The sequence below is a fragment of the Mustela lutreola genome, chromosome 2, assembly GCF_030435805.1.
Source record: "Mustela lutreola isolate mMusLut2 chromosome 2, mMusLut2.pri, whole genome shotgun sequence".
Taxonomy (NCBI): domain Eukaryota; kingdom Metazoa; phylum Chordata; class Mammalia; order Carnivora; family Mustelidae; genus Mustela; species Mustela lutreola.
In genome coordinates, this window is record NC_081291.1 from 154,118,231 (window position 1) to 154,141,207 (window position 22,977).

Here is a 22,977-nt window from a genome sequence, read left to right on the forward strand (position 1 = left end):
GGAGTCTCTTTCCTCCCTCTCTTCCTGCCCCTCTCCTCCACTCATGCTTGTTCTCTTTCTCTCAAATAAATAAATAAAATCTTTAAAAAATTAAAAAAATTAGAAATTTAAAAAACGACCCAACAACAGCATACACTTAGGTGCAAAATCCCTTGCCACATTGTTCATCAATATTAGCTTCTCAGTCACGACAAATTCTAAGTCCAAAGATCATACTGACAAATTCTGCTGATCAGAGGTTCGGTATAGAATCACAGAGATTACCAGTACACCTGATTCTAATCTGTTCAGCACCTTCAGGAACAGCAGTATAATTGTGAAACACATCAGATGACCCTAGAATTTCTTCTCCATTCACTTCTCCATTTTCTCCATTTCTTCTCTCATTCTCCATTTGGTTAAACTCTTAGTTACTTGCTTTGTTTTTGTTTGGCTCTTAATTATATGACTGATAGTCCTCAGGACTCAAAAACTAGCCCCCCAAATCTTGTCTAGTTCTGAAAAGTCTCTGATCAGTTCCAAGTGATTTGGCAATACTATTGTCTTGAATCATACTGGATGACAAAAGACAAGTGATCATCTGGGTTTGTAGAAACTTTCATTCCCATGCTCCCAAAGGTTATATTTTTTTTTCTGAGGACATTTTAAATAACATATACAAGTCCAATTTAAAATTCAAACAGCTCTAGTGGTACAAAGGCAAATAACTCTTCTCATGTGGAAGTCAGATGAAACAGGAGTCAGAAGAACAGATGCCTTTAATTCTTGGCCATGATACTATAAGCTCAGAAATGATAATGACTTGGGGCACCTGGGTGGCTCAGTGGGTTAAAGCCTCTGCCTTCAGCTCAGGTCATGATCTCAGGGTCCTGGGATGGAGCCCAGCATCTGCTCTCTGCTCAGCAGGGAGCCTGCTTCCTCCTCTCTCTCTGCCTGCCTCTCTGCCTACTTGTGATTCTTTGTCTGTCAAATAAATAAATAAAATCTTTTTTTTAAAAAAAGGAAAAAGAAATGACAATCACTTTACAATTTCTTTCACTGCCCAAAGGCATATAGGCTTCTTTTGACATCAATTATATTTTGGCATCAATTGAAAGAAGCTTCCCAATTTAAACCATTAAAATTAAAAGTGAATTTAATTTTTTAGAATTGAAAAAATATGGCTCATAACTTATGGTAATTTAATAAAATCACATTCCCCATTTTTTTTTATTTGCCTGATGTATTGGACATAGTTCGCATTGTTTTGATGCACAGAGATTATTGCTCTGAACAACAGCGTTGCACCTCTGATTTTCTACTATTAGTGAAAGTATAATCTCCTATATAAAATCCTAGAAACCATTATAGGAGATTCCCCCAAGGCCATGAAGGAGGCTTAGGCCCAACTGCTTCTTATTCATATAAATGCCGTACGTAAGCTGGAAGTATACAAAAATAGAACAGGTAATATGTCCAGTCAATTAATCTTTGTCTTGCTTACATCAGCTCCCCAACTTAACTCAAGGTCTAAGTTTAAACGAAGGCGAAAATAAAAGCAAAATTAAACTTTTGGAGAACGGGTACATGGAGTCTATGGATGTCACAATAAAACCATATTACATGGAAAATCCAGCTCAGGGGAAGACAGTAAATACAGATTCAGATCTGTTATTTTGAGGTAACAAATGATATCCAACAGAAAATGTTTACATTGGTTATTTGGAAATGGGACAGGTTCTGTGGCTAAAGAAGTAGACTTTTGGCAACTATTTAGAAAAGAACAGAGGCAGTAACTGAAGGCATAAAAAGTTAGTTGCTATTAAAAACAGTCATCAAAAATTAAATTAGAACTCCTGTTCGAAGTTAGCAAATTTTGCAAAGGTAGCCATCAATTTCTTTATCACACACATTCCTTGTAAATGGCTAAAGTGACTAAGTCTACCTGGTGCAGTGCTGGACACTTAGGCCACGCAAGAATGAACTTCTAACGCCCTGGCATTGTCTTAGGACACCAGTCCTAACCCACCTTGAATTCCACAATCCAGTATGCTTCTCATCTCCACAGCCTTACACGACATGATTTTTCTTCGAATTCATGGATTTGCTTTTCCCTTCAGATGAGTTTAGATTCACTTCAATGCTCTTGTTTTCCATGACACCTATAATTTGATTTTTTTTTTTTTTTCTGTAGCTATGCATTCTTCCACAGCACTGGGAGAAGACCTAAACATCAAGATCAACTCTTAGGACCCTGTCTCATGGTAGCTCTCCATGGGCATATTTTAGGATGAATCCCTTTAGTAAGACCAATGGCAATTTACTTAATAGGAAACCACTATGTCCTACAAAGAAAAGAATAAGAATGTGCATTAAAAGCAAAGTTTAAATACAATAGGAAAACCTCTAGGATAAAAAACGTTGTTCTTAAAATTTCTTATATTTTCTTAATAGCTTCTAGACTATAGCTCATGAATAAATACTAAATTCTCACAACTTCAAAGGCATAAAAAGCACTAGACTATGGAAAATCTATTCAATATATATTTACATCTATATATCTATATTTATATATCATCTGCTACAATAAAATAAAATGCATGAACTATACAAAATAATTTTATATAAAATCACGCATTTAAAAATTATATTTAAGGTCACCTGGGTGGCTCAGTGGGTTAAAGCCTCTGCCTTTGGCTCAGGTCATGATCCCAGGGTCCTGGGATCAAGCCCCGAATCGGGCTCTCTGCTTAGCGGGGAGCCTACTTCTTCCTCTCTCTCTCTCTGCCTAACTCTTCACCTACTTGTGATCTCTGTCAAATAATTAAATAAAATCTTTAAAAAAATTATATTTTATTAAATTTATATGAATACATGTACATATAGTTCAACATGGTTAAAATTATTTAGCTCCATTGACCCAGTATGCACATATAAAATAATTATATGTCAACAAATATAAAAATTATATGCTTACAGAGCAATCCTACACAAGTCTAAATAGTAATATTAATTGCTTAAATTTGAAATTATTACAACAAAAACAAGATTCTGTGAAGAATTAACTCTACTTTGAAATCTGTAAATGTAAGTAATGACCATCCCAACAGTGTCAAACAACACCTTTGATACCTTGACTTGAATCCTGGGCTCCCTAGTTAAAACAAAATAAATCTCTTGCAGAGGAAAATTCCCCTCACTTTTTAAACCCCTTAGATTGCATCAGGTGCTATAAAACATTAATAACCATAGAGTTTAAATATTATTTGAAATGACATTTGTAGAAAATGCAAATGTATGCTGAGAAAAGTTATCCAGCTTATAGTTTGGACAAGTACAAAAGAAAATAAGGTTGGCTATTTGGCTATCTCCAAATGATGTCATGGGGAAGAAAGTAAATTTGAAACAAAATCAGGAGGTTTGCATAGGCTCTGAGAAACCGATTTCTATAACTAGTATCACCCACATGAATGGCAAAGAGTCCAGATGGGTCCTACAGTGAAGCTTGTTTATTCTGGGGCTTTCAGTATCGGCCGCTAGACCACTGAAAATGCAGAGATAATTAGCCATTTGTTGAGAAACTCAGGCACATACCTGTGGTTACAGAGATAAACAGAGACACATATTTCTAAGTATTATCTCATCGTTTTTCAGCAGCAGGTCCGGAATCACCTGATGACCCCTTAATTGAGTAAACCCTGAAGTGTCCTTATCAAAGGACCACAGTGCAAAATAGAGAAGCCTCTCTCCTCCTTCTCTACTCTGACTGGTCTCTCATCACTCCAAAATAGAATGTGAAGTGTTGCTGCATGTTAAAGTAGTAAATTAAAAATGATTATGATAAGCAGAAAAAAGGGGGATTTATAAATATATGTACATATATTTATATATAATATAATTATATATTTATATTATATATATTATTTACACACACACACATTCCTTGCAATGGGGAAGCTGACTCCTTCACCTCATCCCCTCCATCAAGAAATATTCTTTTGAACACCATGCAGGATGCAAAATGCTAGAACCAAGGCTTTGACTGGGTGGGTGGAGGTTTGAGGTTTTCTTTAAGTCTTCATTTTTTTTTTTCCAAATAAAATGTATTTGTAAACCATTCTCTGTAGTGATTTGGCTCAGTTATTGCATTCACTTTATTTTTTTTTAAAGATTTTATTTATTTATTTGGCAGATCACAAGTAGGCAGAGAGGCAGGCAGAGAGAGAGAGAGAGAGGAAGATGCAGGCTCCCTGTGGAGCAGAAAGCCCAATGCAGGGCTCAATCTCAGGACCCTGAGATTATGACCTAAGCCAAAGGCAGACGCTTTAACTCACTGCCACCCAGGCACCCCTACATTCATTTTAGAAAATAGGATGGCAAAACCTATCAAAAGAAGCATCAAGTAAGGGTACCACGATGGTATCAACATGGCATTAACACTGGTTTGGGTTTAAAAGATCCTTATTTATTTATTTATTTATTTATTTGCATAAAGAGATTTTTTTTCCCACGGTGTGAGTTTATATAGCATTTTTCCTGTACTTTTTTCCCTTTTAATTAATTAATTAATTAAATTCACGTATAATGTATTATTTGTTTCAAGGGTACAGGTCTGTGATTCATCATTCTTACACAATTCACAGCACTCACCACAGCACATACCCACCCCAGTGTCCATCACCCAGCCACCCCATCTGTCCCACCCCCACCAGCAGCCCTCAGTTTGTTTCCTGGCATTAAAAGTCTCTGAAGACTGGGTAACCTGTCCACAAACATAATTACATATCACGAACCGGAACACGCACGTCTAGCAAAATCACAAGGCATATAGGAACAGTCCTGGATTTCAGGTTTTCTATAGCACCTGCAGGCGCCACAAATGACAGCTTTGACACAAATATAAATATATGTGTACATTATGCATATATAATCAATCACTTGAATGGTTTTCACTTAAGTCTCCGGAGGAAAGGATGTACAACAGACACAAAGGGAAGGAAGTTCCATCCATTTAAAAAGCTCATAAAAGACATGTATCAGAAAAGACGTATGGGAGTAGATAAATTTGAGCAGGATGAAACAACATGAATGAAATAGCATGCTTATTAGAGGGAACAACAGAAGCAAAGAAGCCTATGTTAAGAAATGGCCATCCAGACAGCCGAGAGTAGAAACGCCCTCTCCAGTGTTTGAGGACTGCATGCTAAGGATGGCCCATGCTCTACATATGTGGATCCATAACTCTGGTCTGATTTCCACAATACTGTTGCAGGGGTAATAGTATCACCATCACCACCATTTTACAGATGAAGAAATTAAGGCATAAAGAATTCCCATAACTTGCCTCAGAGAGCACAGCTCGCAAGTACAGGAGCTGGAATTTGAACAGAGGTAGAGCGATCTTCAAGCCTGCCTTCCTAACCATCTGCTGTATTATCTGCTGAGCCGGCAGCTTAAGCAGATGAAGCCTAGATGGTGGGGTCCTCACCTGCCTCCTAGACTGAAGAATTTGTACAGGCATTTCTCCTGTGGCGTGAGTTTTTGTAACATGAATTGTTAAGAACGTGATTGAATAATTAAGGAGCAAGACTGGCACGACTCCAGCAGCGGCTGGATATAAAATTACCGTGATCGGGAAGAAGCACCTCGAACAGTAGAAAAACGCTATGCCGTCAACAGTGCAGGAACTCACACCTGTTTGGTGTGCAGTCAATGGAGGCTCAGCTGGCGTTCTTTCTTCTGGATCCTGCTGGAGGTTGTAAACAGCACTACACACATTTTGATTGTACAGAGTTTATTGATTCTTGTCTGATCCTACATGCTCTTCAGAATTTTTCCGGGGATGTTTCAGTTTATTTGGAGCAGTTCTGATCAACCAGTTTATTACTTCACTTTTTGAAAAAGATTACTCTGGCCGTTTTAAAGATCTTCATTATTGAAAATCCTGAAAAATATAATGTGGTTATTGCTGATTTGGTATTGTTTATGCCATCTCTCGTGTGTCACTATCCCACACACCCATTTCAACAGTTGGTTTTTTGACACAGTATTTGAAAATGCCAGGTTTTTTGGTAATACTACTGTCATGTAAGAGCAGTAGAGATTTCACTTAAAACACACACTGTAGAAGCACTAATGGTTTCTGAGCGGGTGTTATATTGGGAACCATGCATTAGAAAGATTAAACATGCTGCATAGATGCTTTGCAATGAGGAAAAGAGAAGACGTGGAGGGAAATAAGGCTGAGTCAAAATGCCTGAATCTGAAATCTATGTGTCTGGGAGAAGAGCAACAGCATTAATAACTCCAACTGCTAAGATTTAAGGACAGATGTGATAAAACAACATCTCAACTGACCACAGTTTAGAAATACACTAATTCTCCTGTTAAGAAATGTAGTTGTCTGTAAGAACTTCAAATATTATATTGTTTCCTCAAAGGTGCACATTCCAACCTAAGAAACTACTTATATGCAACAATTAAATAATCAGTGTCTTAATAACTCAGCTGTTTCCATATGCACCTTGTTTCTTCCTGGTTTTGATGAGGTTGCATGTAATGCCATGAATAGTCAATTATGTGCAATGCTTATTATATAAAGCACTCCATGGTTAAACTAAGATACCACTGTGTTACCATGGAATTTAGCTCTCTGTAACACAGCATAAAAGCAGAATTAAAATAGGACTTAAAACCCATCTATTAAAAGTCTCTTTACTTCTTCTACTGATACTAGTCTCCACAAATATATTTTTAATAATCAAAATACATATTTTTCAATAATAAAAATTAAATTAATCAAACAGTTGAAGATCAAGTATTAATTCTGAGTTTTTTTTCCCATAGATATAGATCTTTGAAAATTATAAATGATTATCTAGTTACATCAGCAACAAATCAAAGGTAAAAACTTCCATTATCAGAAAAGGGTCTTTTCCATAAGAGCTAATTACTGATCTATTTTCTCACACAAAAAAGCATACCTAGTTATGGACAAATGTGTTTCTGATAGTTTTTTCAGTGGAACTGATAAATTATGGATTAGGTTCAGCTCACCTTCTTTAGATCAACAAATGTCTAGAAATCTTCCAAATGCAATAATCAATTGGAATGCGTCTGAAGAGTCTGACATTATCTCTTGACAAATTCCTTTGTTCTCTTCTGAGTTGGCATGATGTATGCAGCTTCCACTTGTGTCTAGAGCAGACATTTCCTGGGAGGTGAGAACAGACTGAAGCATTAATGCATTGTCCAAGTTTATTTTGAATTCGACATTGGAATTCTTAAATCTTAACAAAATTATTACATTTTCTAAGGCTTACTTTATTATTTTCAAAGGAAGGCAGGAATTACTTGAATTACTCTAAGAAATCTCAGCAGAAAGTATTGAATAAAAATCTAATAAACAATTTGAATAGATAGGAGTGTGGGTAGTTTCTCCATATGAACAAAAAAAATCCATTCAATCACTAAAAATTCAATACTTTCATGGTCACTAAAGTCTTCTTATTTTCACGGTTCTTCCCACACTATCCAAATTTCTATTTCTGTTGACAAAGTACTTCTGCTGCCAAAGCATATCCAGTTGCTTAGCCATCTTTATTCTTTCCTTCTTCCAGCTGCCATAAATATATTGTTTGATTCTATACCTTCATTTAGGTTTATATAAGAGATATGTAGGATTATAGCAATATCACATACTTCTGGATCAATGAAGGTGACTCCATAACCCCAAATGGAAAAAAAAAAAATTGGTGTGTGTAGAGGGAGGATAGCACACTTGTAAATACCATACCAAAAGACAGTCCAAAGCTGACCTTTAGCTGGAAAATATGACTCTTTCATAATAAGAAATTGGAGTAGCCCTGGGGATTTAACCACAGGAGAAAAACAGGGCTAATATGATAAAGGACTGTTGGAAGCAAATTGGTACTGAAGCATTTGCTCCCTATGGGACAAATGCATACTTGTCTGATTTTTGTGGCTACCACTGAGCCTACTTCTGGAAACAACACCTAATAAATAACCAGTCACCTGCCAGTTATGTCCCCTTGACCTAAAAAAAATTTAACCCCCCATGACAATGGTTTTCTACATTAGATGCATATTAAATACCTAGGGAGCTTCTAAAAGATATCTTGGCCTGGGAGTTATAGAAAACCAATTAAATCAAAATCTCAGGATGGAAGTTGGAGCACAATTTGGTATTTTGCAGGATCTCTCTGTGGTTGAGAATCACTGTCCTAAAACCTGAGGTCACATGCATCCTCTTCTGGTCCTCGTCACCTCACCAAATCATAATCCTGCTCTAGTGGGCCACCTATGGCAGTCCAAATCACCAGATGCCTAAAGCCCACATCTCCAGCTCCAGCCCGACCATGGCTTTCTGCCCCCAAGATACTGGGGCTGATGATTGTGTTTTGATACATACTTGTTAAAATCAAGAATAGGGAATTTACCATGGTCACAGCATAAGAGGACTGAAAACAAGTCATTCTGAAACAAAGAAAGCAAACAAATACCAAACAGTTCATGCATAAGGTTGTACAACAGAGTAGGAATAAGCCTTATTAAGGCAGCATACTATACAGAGTGCAGAAACCAGAATCGTTGTACTCAATTGTGAGGAAGGCTCACCCTAATCCAGAGATCCATCTCTAATAATCCCTGAAGAATCTATTTAATGCAAGATTTTATAAAGACAGATATTGATTGACAGTGACTGAATGTGTTCAGTGAAATAAGAATATTAAGACTGCTCCATGTAAGCACACACATCCAACATACACATGTGATGTAATTTTGCTATCAACTCTTAGTTTCTCCTAACTAATTGTTGAACCCCTTAACCTCGTGAAAGCAAAGTAGCTGCTTCTCATGGGCCAACCCTCCTAGGCAGATTAGAAATGGCAACAGGCAATACACAGCTCAGGGCGACGGTTGGGCCATGCTGGAGTTCAACGGGAAGCAAATGTTCCCCCCACCCCCATCATCAATGCCTGCTATGGATGCAGGAGAGCATACATTAGCACCTGTAATGTGCTTCCTAACTCTGTCTTAGTGACGTGTGGATGCCCAACACCCATGCCCCTGACTTGAACCTTCTGGATTGTCCTCCCCTATCCAGTTATCTGGTTCTCTTTAATTTACTGATCCCTTTTCTGAAGCCAAGAGTCCTAATAACTCCATACCATCTTACGAGGCACAGGTACTCCCTCAAATCTTGTATTTTATACTAAGAGCAAAATAAATTTTTCGTTTCTCCTTATTGGCAAGAGTTTAGACTTGGAGAGTTCTTAATAACTGCTTTTGTTTTTACATTTTTTTTTTTTTTCTATTTTGGGTGGAGGCAGACTGTAGAGGGCTTGAGTTCTAAGGATTTTTTTAATCTTAATTTAAAAGATCTGAAGAGTTTTTTCTTTCTCTTTTCCTAATATATTCTGGAAAATGCTGTCACCAATAACATATTTCCCAGAAATAGCCTTGTTTTCTTTTTGCAAAATGCTCGCTTCCTTGCTCTCTACTTGGAGCTGACCTGCTGTGGTGGGAAGGGAATTCTATTCCGCTCGGGGTGTGAGTGAGAAAAAGCAACATCCAATTCAAGATGAAGTGAAAAAGCCTTCACCAGAAGTCAGGGACCCTGTGCAGTTTTATCTTTGAAGCAAATAAAAACTCTGCTTTTAATGCTTTCATACCTACTTAGACTAAAGTCAGATTATCATGAAAATCATGCCCTAAATGCCTCCAACATGTTTATTCAGCTATTTCAAAAGCAATCATTAATTTTATATAATATGATTTCTTGTCAGTATTAGCCTATTTCTTGGCCTCACATATAAAATCTATGAGATGAAAAGCTGATTAAAAATATAACACAATGGGGCACCTGGATGGCTCAGTGGGTTAAAGCCTCTGCCTTCAGCTCAGGTCATGATCCCAGGGTCCTGGGATCAAGCCCCACATCGGGCTCTCTGCTAGGCACGGAGCCTGCTTCCCTTCCTCTCTCTCTGCCTCTCTCTCTGCCTACTTGTGATCTCTCTCTCTCTCTCTCTGTCAAAAAAATAAATAAAATCTTAAAATATATATATATTATATAATATTATATTATTATATATAATATATATAATATAATATATTATATATATATATATATAACACAATGGCTGAATTTCAGAAAATGTCATAAATTAAGAATAGAACTTAAAATGAAAAACCAGAGCATACTATTTGGCATCTAAATATGCTGTATCCTGTTTCCTATAGGATTTTTTTGTTTGTTTGTTTAATGTCCTTAAACTCATACAAACGCACTGCCTTGGTAAAGAATTTCAAGTCTTCCATATTCTAAATTAAATTTAGGGAAGTTTTAAATATATTTATGATGTAGAAAGAAGTATATCTTAATTAAGATGTCACAATGATGGAAATATTTTTAAAATCTGAAATTTTTAAATAGACAAAACTATGACAGTATTTGTCAAGAAAAAAAATAGAATGGGTACAATTAAATAGTATTAGGAACAATAAAAGAATTCATAATATAGATAGAGTACAATCTTTAAAAAATCATAAAGTAGTAGTAGGAGCATCTTTATGCTAATAAATTTGAAAAAATAAAAGGAAAATTGCCGAGTAAATTACAACTTAACAAGATAAACTGAAGAAAGGGAAAACATGAATTGATCCAGAATCATTTAAGTTTTTATAAAAATTTATACCTTCTGGATTTCTGCTTAATAAAAGACACCATTAAGATCATAAGAAGAACAAGTCACAGAAAACAAGACTGAAAAGTCAAGTCACAGTATGGAAGATATTTTTATAAATATAACCATCAGGGCCACAAACTAAGAACATGCATGTGTATATATGTAGGATATGTATATATGCATGTGTGTGTGTGTAGTTACATATGCCTATAATTCTTTGGGAAAAAAAAAACTGATAGGAAATGGATAAAATATTTGAACAAATATTTCACAAGGGAAGAAATTAAAAATAATTCATCTTCACTCATGATAAGGGAAATGCAAATTAAAACTTCAATGAAATAGTACTACACATTCACCAAGAAATTTAGAAGACTGATGATAGGAAGTAAGGACAAAGATGTGAAGCCACTGGACTACTGTATTGTTGCTGGGATTATAAACTGGTTTAATTGCTATGAAAAACTGGCAGTACCCACTGAAGTTACCCTAGGCATTCCCTGTGACTCAGAAATTCTGCTCCTGGGCATAGGCCCAATGGAAGTGTATGTGTATGTTTATAAAAATACTAAAAGAAATCTCCTAGAACAGATATTGGAATTATTCAAATATCTATTAATGATAAGAAGGATGAATAAGTTATACTATATCTGCACAAAGGAACACTACCCAATAATCAGAGTAAATGAACTCTATTGTTCACGCAATAACATTGGATGAATTTTATAAATGTAATATTGAGCACAAGAAACTAAACACAAAAGAATACACAGTACATGATTCTACTTGTCCAAGGTTTTTAAAATTCATCTACAGTGTCTTAAAGAAAATTTTCGTTCAACTTTGAGAATGTACACACACGTGTGTCTAAACCACCCTGGGCCCTGGAATTTTGTATAACCCATTCTGGCTTGTTTGAGTCCTGGGTTCCAGTGAGTAGTAAGGTGAAACATGATGGTGGCCACTGGCAAAGAAGTTTCTAGTCCAACTTCTGAGCCACCAGAAATCTGAACTTAAAAAGTTCCCTGATTTTGAATGCCTCTTTTTAAATAGATATCAAGCTCTTTTAGTTTCTGCACAAAGAGAAACGGGATTTATACCTAAATGGTACTTGCCAGGCAAGCAATAAATTCAGCTATTTTCCATTGTTATTTACAAATCCTTATTTCTTTTCACTTAACAGTTGGTAGAAGTCAAGATCTGGTGGCACTTAAAAAAACAAAAACTTATAAGTTATGCTTGTGGGATGCTGGTAATATTCTATTTCTCAGTGTGTGTTGGTTACATACCTGTGTTAATTCTGTATAAATTCTTTGAGCTATACTTCTGTGATTTGAATTATAACATAATTCAACTACATACACTTCAAGAAATATGGAATTGTGTAGCAGTTAAAAATGTCTCAAGCAAAACATAGAAAACCTACCCTTCAAAAGCACGCTAGGCTGAGATGGTTTTACAGGCAAGTTCCACTACACTCTTAAAGAACAGATAATCCCTAACATTGTACCCCTACTCATTTCTCTCCCTCAGGTTAGTATAACCTGCATAGCAAACACTAGACTGTGAGGGAAAAAAAAAAAAAAAAAAGAAAGAAAGAAAGAAAGAAAGAAAAGAAAAGAAAAGAAAGAAAAAGAAAAAAATATGTTATAGGCAGATCTCACATATGACTATGACAAAATCTTTTTTAAAAATCTAAGTTTAGCCGAGAAATTAACAAACAAGGAAGACAGAGGTATTAGAAACAAAAAACAAAGTAAATAAAATTCATATAGCCAAAATTGGAATTTACATTCAGTATATTTAATATAATGAAATGTGGCCCTGTGTAACCTCATGTAATTCAGATACCCATGCTGATAACATTTTAATCTCAAAAATATCTAAAGATACGTGTAAGGGGCATCTGAGTGGCTCGGTCATTGGGCATTTGCCTATGGCTCAGGTCATGATCCCAGGGTCCTGGTTTGGAGCCCTGAGTCTGGATGCCTGCTCCTCAGGAAGCCTGCTTTTCCCTCTCCCACTCCCCCTGCTCATGTTTCCTCTCTCTGTCAAATAAATAAATGAAATCTTTTTGAAAAATAAAGACACCTGTAAATCTTGCACAACACTTTTTTAAAAAATCTGATTTCTCTATTACCGAATTAACCTTTTCCCTAAGAAGCAGTAAAAGATGAAAAGCATGGAGGGAGTGGGACAAGGCTTGATTACGCTCTGTGTTCTCCAGTCACCATCCTCCCAAAGACAGCAAAGGCTGTCAAGGAGGCTGGCCTCTCCAGATCAGAGGAGAAAGGTACATGTGCCGAGGCACAGTGGTTCCTGGACTGTGGCCCCCAGACCAGCAGCTACAGCACCACCTGGAAACTTATCAAAAAAGGATATTTTTAGATTCCCGAAGTAAGATATATCAAATCAGAAGCTCCCTAGATGTTGTGTTTTAACAAGCCATTCAGGGGATTGTGATCCATTTCAAGTCTGAGAAAGGGGGTCCTCAGGTCATAGTCCCTGTAGCAAATGGGCGAGCTCTGCACACGCTGCCCTTTCTTTCTTTCTTTCTGTCTAGTCCAGGAGACCAGACAACTGTGAGGAAGACAATGGTGAAAGAATTGATCCTCCTACGAAAGCAATATAAATTTTAAAATTTCAAATTTTACATAAATTGTAAACAGAAGTAGGGAGAACTGATACCATGTTCAGCTTTTCTAGATAATGTGAAAATGCTGTGAAATATAAAAACAACTTATGTAAATGAACTCTGAGTTATCTGGCCTAAGACTCTTTGAAGAGCAACTTATAATATTTTTTAAACTACATAAAAATATTTTATCCCCAGGGGTACAGGTCTGTGAATCACCAGGTTTACACACTTCACAGCACTCACCAAAGCACATACCCTCCCCAATGTCCATAATCCCACACCCTTCTCCCAAACCCCCATATATGTTTATAAAAAATAAAAAATTTAAAAAAAAAAAAAAAGAATTAAACTACATAAAAATATACAGCAATTATAGAAAACAAGATAAAACAGATAAGTACACAAAATGGAACAGTAAACCTGCAATCCTGTCACTCATAAATGATCTCTTTTAAATTATTTATAAATTAATGTAATAATATATCTTAATAACTGGTAGGGCAAATTCTATGTCATCATTCTTTCATTTTATAATTTTCCTAACTACATTTATCATAATACTTTGGTGCATACTCTTCTAGTTTTAAGTTAATAATGATATCATACAATACCTATGATAGTTTACCTATACCATTTATTACCATTCATTAAAGAATGCAACATATATATATATATATATATATAACTTCTTCTATAACACATTTCTCTGTAGCATTTTAATTATTGCATATCACACTACTTGAAGATATCATAATTTATGCAGTCTATTGTCAAACATACAATATTCCCAATCCTTTAATGCTATAATGAACATTCTTATAGCAAATACTTGCACATATACTAAAAGTAGAATGTTAACTAATATTTTTGTTTATTTTTCTCCTGTGTGTGTGTCTCTCTCTCTCTCACACACACACACACACGCACAACTGCTGTGGGTTTTTTTGACATTTTATCAGCATTATATGTCTTTTGTTTTTGTTTTTGTTTTTTTAAAGATTTTATTTATTTATTTGACAGAGAGAGATCACAAGTAGGCAGAGAGGCAGGCAGAGAGAGAGAGGAGGAAGCAGGCTCCCCGTCGAGCAGAGAGCCCGATGCGGGACTTGATCCCAGGACCCTGAGATCATGACCTGAGCCGAAGGCAGCGGCCCAACCCACTGAGCCACCCAGGCGCCCCAGCATTATATGTCTTTTGATGCTAAACAATGGGTATTATCTCCTTTGAGCTTTTCTAAGTTGATGTAAAATTGAATGTGATACAATTTTTGGTTCTATTTATTTAAATATGAGTATGGCTGACTAACTAATGTATTTATTCATTGGCTATTTCTCTTCTTTTGTGAATAATTTATTCATATACTCTGCTTACTTCCCGATCTTCTAAAAGTTATTTTTTTTTACATTGCAAAAGTAATATATATGTAGATTCTTTCTTTAAAAAAAAAAAAATCAAACAAGCAGTCTAAGCAGAATAAAAGCCCCCTTCATGGTCCCACTCCACCTCAATCCCACTCTCCTCCCCAGAGATACCCATTGTTTATAATTTGCTGTGTATCTTTATTTATTTATTTATTTGTTTGTTTTTAAGAGAGGCAGAGAGAGGGGGATTGAGGGTGGGGGGAGAGGGAGAATCACAAGCCAGCTCCATGCCCAGTGCAGAGCCCAATGCAGGGCTTGATCTCACAATCCTGAGATCATGACCTGAGCCAAAATCAAGAGTCGGACACTTAACCAAGTAAGCCACCCAGGTTCTCTCCTGTGTATCTTTTAGTCACTTATTCTCACCATTTACACATATACTTATATATAGCCCATTTTTTACAAGGTTTGAATCATACACAGAGCTCTTTAACTTGCTTTTTTTTTTCTTTCTCAATATGTCTTGGGAACTTTTCCATATCTGTACACAGTGGAATATATCCACCATAATTTTAAAAAGCATTCTTCTACAGCTCAATGTTTCAGTTACTTAATGTTTTAATGTAAACAACATCTCCATCCTTTACAAATAATCTTGTGCATGGAACCAGTTTGTTAAATATGACTCATCAGAGTAAAATAAAAAAATGATTTTTTTTCCTGTCAGTCACATATGTATTCAAAGCCCCTCTGAAGGACAGGATTTTACCCTATGCATGGATAAAAATCTCTGTAAAGCATTTATTTAGTCAGTCTGCTAGTCACTTTAGTTATAACAATTGCTCCTTAATGTGTAGCATGCTAAGCACTCTCCAGATTTATTCTTTCCATTTTCATAACAAGCCTAGGAAGTAGGCATTATGATAACATCCAAAATTGCAGATGAGGAAACTGAGGAACAAGGATTGTACAGGGCTTGCAGAGCTAGTCAACAGTGGAGTCAGGCTTTGAATCACTGAAGATTCATTCTAAATCCCACATTCTTAACCACCACACCTAACGCCAAATTATAAAAACATTCTCCTTTTCTTTTAAAATTTGTACCATTTTTACTTTTCACATCTAGACCTGTAATTAATCTGGAATTGACTTTTGCATAGTAAGAGATAGGAGACATAGGGGATTGAAAATGTCCCCCCAACTGCACACAAACCTAAAAATTTAAATGTGATCTTATTTGGAAATAAGAGTCTTTGAAGATATAATTTAGGAAGGATTAAGGTGAGATTAAGGAGATCATACTGTATTAGGATGGTCCTAAGTCGAATGAGAGAGTCTATGAAAGAGAAAGGACAATATGGACACACACACAAAAGCAACAAGAAGGTTGTGGTAGTGATTGGAATGACGTATGTCTACAAACCAACAAACCCCAAAGATTGCTGCCAACTATCAGAAGCTAGGAGAGAGGCATGGGATGTTTCTTCCTCAAAGCCTCCAGAAAGAACCAACCAACACCTTGCTTTTGGACTTCTGAATTCCTGAACTATGTAAAAAATAATTGGTTTTAAGCCACCCAATTTGTGGTAATTAGTTACAGCAGCCCTAACAAATTAATACAGGGACAATATTTTTTTTTTCAAATAGACATAAAATTGACCCAGCATCATTTATTGAAAAGCCATACTTTACCCACAACACTGTATTGTTACCTTTCTCATAAGTCAGGCAACTCAGTTGCGGTCTCTTTCTACATTCCCTATTCTGTTTCATTCATTCTATAGCATATGATATTAATTACTATAGTTTTATTCCTGTAAACTATGTTCTTTAGCTATGTTTTTCTAAAAAGATTTTTTTTTCCTTATTCTATTCATATCAATATAAATTTTAGGATCAGCTTAGCAACTTCCATTAAGAAATCTTCAATTGAAAGAGGACTGGCATCTTTACAAAACTGAACCTTTCAGCTCATGAACATGAGACAGTTCCATTAGTTTATATACTTATTAACTTATCTTAATAATATTTGTAGATTTCAGTATAAAGAGCTTACACATCTTTTGTTTTACTAATTGTTCTACATTTGATCTTTTCTGGTATCATGAATAGTGTTAAATAAATATTCATTCTCTACTAACATATTACTTATAAGCACAGAAATACAAAATATTTTCACGTATTATAAAAGGCAGAGTATAAGGAATATAGTCAATTATATTGTAATAGTATGGTATGGTGACAAGTGGCTATACTTGTGGAGAACATAGCATAATGTATAAACTTGTCAAATCACTGTGCTGTACACCTGAAACTAATGTAACATTGTGTGTCAACTATATATACATACAAAGATAAATGTAGAGTATAAAGACAAAAAAGAAGCTATTAGAGAAGGATGAGTTGCCCTCATTTCTCCTTGCTCTTCCAATGACCTCCATTGAAAGTGAGCCTCTATTATTATCACAAATGTGCAATAAATTGACCCCAGGAGCAATTTTTTAGTTGACAGTACAAAGAAATAATTGTTTCTGAACTGTAATGTCAAGCCTTAAAATCTATTCTATGTATGAGATTATAATAATCATGACTTTTGAATCATATTTCATATTTAATCTTTAAGCAGTTCTTTCTCTGATGATAATGTTCAATTTTGATATCAGCTTTGGTTGAATATTGATTTTAACTGCAGGTTAAGATTCATTGATTAATTCATTAATTTAAAAAGATTAATTTGACCTTACATTATATTCTAGTCACTATAAAATTAAGATTCTATTACTGGCCTGATATTGTGAGATTCGCCATCTCCTATTCACATCTTTTGCCCTGGCATCTAGCAATATGTCTATCCCATGGTAGTTACTAAAGTATGTTCTATTTGTTGAATAAATAACTTCATTAATAAAAATAGATATTTCCACATATTGATTTTATATCCAGGGACTTTGCTAAAAAATTTACCTCGTGTTAAAAAAAAAAAAAAGAAAAGAAAAAAAAATTCCTTATGAAATTTTCATAGTTCATCTTGGATTCTCTTGGATTTTCTATGAATATGATCATGTTACCATTGAATACTGACCATTGTATTTATTTATTCTCAATCCTTATAGTTTTTACATTTTCTTATCTTATTGTCTTGGCCAAAACTCCATGATGAATGAAAGTGGTGCTACAGGGCAAATTTGTCTTGTTTCAGCTCTTCCCCCAGCTCAGGTCTAGTATGGACTGAACACCAGCTCACGGGCTTTTCTCTTCCATGTTGAGGCAAAGGATGAGAGAGAAAGAATGAGAGAGGTCTGGCTGGCTTTGTTGTATTTTACCAATGGATTGCCTTTCACCTGATCAGAGCAGATATTCAAGTCAGATTCAAGTCTCCTTCAAGACTCCTGGGCATTGAATATCTCCCCTGTAGTCTCTTAAGGCTGGAAAGCCTCTCCAGCCAACCTCTGGTTTTCCTGTACTTCCACACAGATTTCCTCTGTTTGGCTCTCGTCCTCATCCACCTTCCAGGAAGCCCATTTGGATCTAGTCTCTCATTGTTCTAAGCCAGCCCCCTTCCCATATGTGCTCTATAGAAAGCATCCATGCAGCTCTGGTATCTTTAAACCATGAAGGGCCAGAGGAACCATCTGTTCTCACCCTTCAGCCATCAGCCAGCCTTTTTCTCACTTTAGGCTTTTTTGGCTGTGGATCTAACACTGGTACTGTAAACCTCATCATTTCTAGAGGATACGGGTCAAAAATCTAAGTGGTTTCCTTGAAGAATTTCTCACTGGGTTTGAATTAAGACAGATGCATGCAGCTTCCCTCACCCACAGCATCAAGGAAGAGAAGATCCAACAGTCCTCCAGACTCTTTAAAGACTCTCCATGCTCACTTTATTTAAAGTAAGTATTGAGCTCAGAGCAACCAATTTTCAGTCCTCTACTTCAAAAGTCTTTCATCTTCCCTTGGAATACTTGTGACCTTTTTTTTTTCTTTTTTTAAATCCAGCAGAAACTAAGAAGAAACAGTTTTATTATTGTATTTTGAGCACATGTAAACATTTGTCCATTTACATAATGAGAAGTTTATATTTTGGGGTTTTATAAAAATTCTTAATAATTAAGAATATCTAGCCATTTGTTATAATGTCAATATTCTCCCAATTTAATATGTCATCCATTCTTATTCTCTGGATTATGAGACACTCACAGAGTAATTTAGCTTAAGACATCATAAGCAAAAATTTATATTCAGTTATTACTTACAAAATAAATTATGGAAGAGTATTTGTAAAGTTAAGTAGACATCTAATGACACATGTTGCTTTGTCTGAAGATAAATACCATCATATTAAACCACTGTATCTTGGACTTCAGCTCTTCACTATATACATCTTAACATTTATGTGTGTGTGTGTGTGTGTGTGTGTGTGTGTGTATGTATTTATTCCTGGGGACTTGTATACTTCTTCTCCTGCTGTGGTTGAAGAAATCTCCAGTGTTGACCACTGGTGTTTTATCCTGAAACACTGCCTAAAGTGTCTTGATTCTTAAACTATAAGTACAATACTTAGACCTTATATGGACATACTATTCATTAGAAATATTATACTGGGCAGAGAAAGAAAACAAAACAAAATAAGCTCCTCTGTATTTATATTCATCAACTACAATGGAAGTTTCCATTTCCGTGGTAGCCATGCAAACAACATCTCTCTTGCATAAAAATGTTCTCACTCCAAAAAGACTTAGCAGCCCACATGCCTAGGCTGCATGAAGTCACCTAATTAGCCCCTCTCTTGCTGTAATTCATGGCAACTTTGCATGTTCTTCTCCATTGAGAACTAATATTACTCCATAAATTAGTCCTTGCCCTTCCAGCTGGGTCCAAGTTGAAATCTTACTTCAAAAGTCTTCTGAAAGGGAAAGAAAATCAAATCTTCTGTCCTTTGCTTGTTAACCTTTTAAATATACATTAACATAACAGAATGCACTGTTAAATAGTCTTTTTTTATCCATTTGGTTTCCTCACACCCTAATTAGGTCAATCCTCTGATGGTAGAAAACTTAAAAATACGCCCTCAATTTGTCAGTTTACTTTTATTATTTTTAGAAAAGGTCATTTTCTAAATTGCATTAGAGTATACATTGAAAGTAATTCATTGCAACATAGTTATCTACATATCTCATTTCAAATAATTATGTCTTTGGGGTCAGGGCAAAAATGAAAGGAAATGAAATATTTCCTCTGTTGATGCTATACTTCCAAAAATATACAATAATATTTCTAACACAAATAAAAAAGTGCATGTATTCAGACTTTGTGACTGTCCTACCTCTCTGGATCTTCCTGCTTTGTACCTTCACTCTCTAAGTGACTTTGTTCACCCCTGTATCCCATGAAAATCTCTTCACATTTATATCTCCAGGCCAGATGCCTCATCAGAGTTTCACACCAATATATAATCATAATTTTTTCTTTCTTTGAAACTTCCAGGCAATGCCAGTTCCTTCATTTCCGAAACTGAATCCCTGCTTCGGCCACACTAAAGGGGTCTTCCTCAGAGATTACCCATCTCAGCAAAGAACTTTGTCTCAGTTCAGACTGTCATAACAAGACTTAGGCTGGGTGGCTTAAACAACAAACATTTATTTCTCACAATTCTAGGAGCCAGAAAGTCCCAGATCAAGATGCAGACAGACTCCCTGTGTGATGAGGACCCACTTCCTGGTTTGCAGAGGATTACCTTTTTGCTATATCATCACAAGGTAAAAACAGAGAACATCTCTTTAGAGTCTCTTCTTATAAGGGCATTAATTCTATTCACAAGGCTCTATCTGTCTTTATGACATAACTACTGTCAAAGGTCCATCTTCTAATATTGTCACATTGGAGACACATAGGACTTATGAATGAGGGGGTCAAGTTCAATTCATGGCAAACCCCGAATCATCCTTGTTACTTCTCCTTCTCTATGTCGATTCAGTCACCTCCTAAAAAAGCTCTCAAGTCTGTCCCTTTCTCTCCAGTGAACACTGCGGCCCTGGTGTAAGCAACTAGCATGTCTTACCAGGAAAACTCACAGATACCCTCCTGATTGCCCTGTTGGCACCATTACATTATTCTATACACAGGAGTCTTCACTGATATATATTTTTTTAAAGATTTTATTTATTCATCAGAGAGAGAGAGGGAGAGAGAGTGAGCACAGGCAGACAGAATGGCAGGCAGAGGCAGAGGGAGAAGCAGACTCCCTACCGAGCACGGAGCCCGATGGACTCGATCCCAGGACGCTGGGATCATGACCTGAGCCGAAGGCAGCTGCTTAACCAACTGAGCCACCCAGGCGTCCCTTCACTGATATTTTTCAATGTGAATCTAACTGTGTCACCTCTAGCGTTATCTGAACACCTTTGTGGCATCCTTTTTCTCTTTAGAATAAAGATGGAATATACTTAGGTTCCTTATGACCTGAATTCTAGTCTCTCTCCGTAGTCTTACTTGAGCTACTCTCCTTTCTTAAAATCAGTGTCACTTTTTTTTTTTTCATTTCTGACAACATTTTAATCATTATCCCACCTCAGAGCTTTTTTACATACTATCACCTTGACTTGGCACTCTATATCTACCCGTCACTCCCTTCACCCTAACAGATGACTCCTATGTTGATAGGGTCCTTCTGGAAGGATTTATTGTCTGGACCACCGGGAGTACTACTGACAGACACCTTCAACCTTGAGACTATTTGGGAATTGCCTCAGGGGCAGGAAACTGCCTTGCCCAAGGTCATGCTTTTCTTAGAGAGCCCCACAACCAACAACTGAGTGAGGCAGAGTAAAAATGGACAATTCTGACAAACCATTTTAGCTCCAGAGCTTTCTATGTGATCAGATGAGGCCTGCATCGAAGCCTAACCTCTCCCTCTGCTGAATCCTGTTCCTTTCCTTTCCTTCCATAAATGTAGATTTATGGAATAATCTGTATAACACGGAATAAATATAGATTTACCCACTAAACTGCTTCAGAGTCTGCTTCAAAATACTCCTCCTACAGAGGTCTGCCTAGCTTCCTTATGGAAGCTAGCTAGTTAGCTGTCTATTAATTTTTTAGGGCTATCAAAATAAATACTCATAAACTTGGTGACTTATAACAACTGAAATGTATTCTCTCACACCTCTGGATTCTAGAACTCTGAAATAAGGTTTTGGCTGGGCCACGCTTTCTCTGAGTGTCATCAGAGAGAATCCTACCCTGCCTCTTACAGCTTCTGGTGGTAGCTGATAATCCTTTACAACCTTTGACTTATAGACACATCCCTCTAAGTTCTGTCTTTATCTGTGCGTGGTCTTCTACTCTGTGTATCTGGGTCTCTGTGTTCCAATGTCCCTCTTCGTTAGAACACCACTTACATCAGATTTCAGGTCCACCTTAACTCAGTATGACTTCATCTTAACTTGTTGATGTCTGTAAAAATTCTATTTCTAAATAAGTTGCATTCACAGATTCTAAGAGTTAGGACATCAAGATACCTTTCCGGGGACATAATTCAACCCATAAGCTCAATCACTGAAGACACAGTTGGATGTAAGTAACATACATTGCAGTAGATATTGGTCATCCTTTCTAGTTACCAAACATTTCTGAACAATTTCTTGCTATTTAGGGTATTTTCCTAAAACTCACTATAAGAGTCCAATGTATATTTTCCCAGCCTCCTTTGCAGTAAGGATAAAGGCATGTAACTTCTGTCGTCAGAGACCAAACATAGATCTGGGAGTCAGTGGTACAAAGAAACACGCTGTGTAAAGAGTCTATTTGGTAAAGAAGGTAACAGGGACATCCAATTTCCAGGGGCAGGAGCATCAGAGTTTAGATACTGTCAACTCTAAACCCACAGTGGGTACATCCAAAGACAGCACCCAAGGTGTCTTCAGTAGACCAAGTGTGGTAGGATTTGGGGTCCTGATGTGTGATTTCTGGCCATCCCAGAGATTCAATAAGGTTTATAATATTCTTTTGAAGCTATCTTTCTTCTTAAACTGCCAGAGTTGGAATGTATTATCTGCAACCAAGGCCCTAACTTATATAGAAATTCACCTTGAGTTTATTTAGATAAAAGCAAAAAAGAGGGTGATGAAAGTAAATTTATTGGTTCAAATCTCTGTAAGATTTGGGAGTAGAGTCAGACTCTCATATGCCAAATGCTCTCAGGAATTTCTATTTATTTCATCCCTTCTCTTATCTCTGCTTTTCTCTGCATCAAAATTCATTTTTTCAGGTTGATTACCCCCATTGGAACCA

The 22,977-nt window shown here is 36.3% G+C and overlaps 1 long non-coding RNA gene across 1 annotated transcript in view; it reads right to left on the reverse strand.

Moving 5' to 3' along the window:
- Positions 1-253: 253 nt before the first annotated feature.
- LOC131825040 (uncharacterized) overlaps positions 254-22,977 on the reverse strand; it is a 159,932-nt gene continuing 137,208 nt past the window's right edge. Inside the window, exons 2-3 of the long non-coding RNA XR_009351106.1 lie at positions 7,036-7,192; positions 254-5,923 (exon numbers count right to left, since the gene is read on the reverse strand). This is a non-coding gene — a long non-coding RNA (uncharacterized LOC131825040). The remainder of the gene's footprint in view (positions 5,924-7,035; positions 7,193-22,977) is intronic.